Here is a 2,009-nt window from a genome sequence, read left to right as displayed (position 1 = left end):
GCCATGACAAAATGTAATAATCTAAAAAGGGAAGAGTTATTGAATAAACAATAAAAAACAAAGAGGGATAATGGCTTTAATTTATCTTTTGTTATGGAATATAACTCACAATATAAACAAGTAGAACGGATCATAGGAAAACATTGGTCTATTCTGAGGGGTGATCCAATTCTAAAACCTTTATTTCCAGAAAAACCTAATTTCGTATATCGAAGAGCTAAAAGTATTAAAGATAGGATTGTAAAGAGTGCACTTTCTCCACCAATTGAAAAAGGAAAGGTCCTCACAAAGGGGTTTCATAGGTGCGGTCAGTGCACAATGTGTAAGACTGTTAAAGGAGAAAGGAAGTGCCCAGAAGTACAGATAAAGGGCATTAGTCACATTATTAAGGATTTTACTACATGCAACTCTAAGAATGTGATTTATTATATAGGTTGCAAATGTGACATGTTCTACATTGGGAGAACTTCTAGGCCTTTAAAAATAAGATTAGCAGAGCACCTGCGGAATATAAAGAAAGGTCTAATAACACATGTACTATCAACGCACTTTAAAGAAATCCATCAATGTGATATTAAACAGATAAAGGTCTTTGGTATTTTAAAACAAATATAGGGAAATTGGAGAAATAATAATCTAGCAAAAGAACTAACAAAAGCAGAAATGCACTCTATTTATACTTTTAAAACTTTACATCCACAAGGGTTAAACAAGGATTTTGAGATAAAGTGGTTTTTAGATTAATTATAGATTATTTTTATATAGTATGCACTTTCTTTTATTTCCTGATATCTTTTTTATTGGCATTTTTGAATGTATGCTTTTATTAAATAAATGTTTTTTATTAATTTATCCATTTTTATATTTGTGGTTGTGTCTTGATATTCTTAAAAATATTGACATGTCTTGCAGTAATTAAGATGGTCTTTTGTATATTTTTATCCATTAGGAATGATCTATGATCATTATAACTATCCATAAGATCTATCTAGGATACAAATGGATTATTAGGATATAAAAACTACATATCCCAAGATGCCCTGCGACTTTGGTGTACTAACTTCCGGTTTCCATACTGCCGCGACGTCACTTCCGGTTTTTGTTTCCGGCGTCGGCTTCATGATGGCGGGAAACCAAGACACGTGGGAAGGAGGACAACATTATGGGCTGCACAGGATACAGGACATATGTATTTACGGACTACAGACTATTCTACTGTGGGAGCGCGGACCGGAAGTAGCGGGCCTGTTAACTTACGGTTTTTCTGCGATTGTGAAAAAACATGAATTTCCTTCTGTTCAAATAGCGAGATTACTGTTTTTGTAGGTAGGAAAAGATAATATAAAGTTTAGGCATTTTTTTGTTGTATATCTATGTGTATTTATTGTAATGAAGCTGGCTCCTCCCATATATCAGGAAATTGATTGATAGGGGTATATAAGGAGGCTTGTAACAATAGGACCCCCATTGCCTTGAGAAAGACCTCCGGAGAGGTAGAAACGCGTTGGATGAGAATAGGGGGATTGCAGTTGGCATTCTATCCAGACCAGTGTGGAGGACGTTCCTGGAAGGTAGCTGAGGTGGATCCCGGGTTCTTTCCATCTATCCCTTAAGCTTACTACAGACTAATTTTTTACCTGATTCTGGTATGAGGCCAACTTCACTGAAAGTCTATGTTTTTATGTTTTTTGCTATTTTAACCCCATAATTGATGTGTTGGGGCTGTGTATTATTTATATATATTAAAATATTGTCCTATTATTCAAAAACCTGTTTTGATGGATTAGTACATCATATATACTACAATATTGGAAAAATCTTTTATTATAAAAGGTTTTTTCTTCCTTGTTATTGTATTGTGGAAACTGTCTGCACTAGATTTTCCATTCTTCTCTTTTTTATGTGTTTGAATCATTGGGAAAAGACTCCAGAAGAATATATATAATGATTGAAGATAAGTAATTTTTACATCTTTTTATTTGTGTTGGGGGTGCTCAGGTGTTATTACC

The sequence above is a fragment of the Taudactylus pleione genome, unplaced genomic scaffold, assembly GCF_031769625.1.
Source record: "Taudactylus pleione unplaced genomic scaffold, aTauple2 ptg000030l, whole genome shotgun sequence".
Taxonomy (NCBI): Eukaryota; Metazoa; Chordata; class Amphibia; order Anura; family Myobatrachidae; genus Taudactylus; species Taudactylus pleione.
This window is presented reverse-complemented; position numbering follows the sequence as displayed.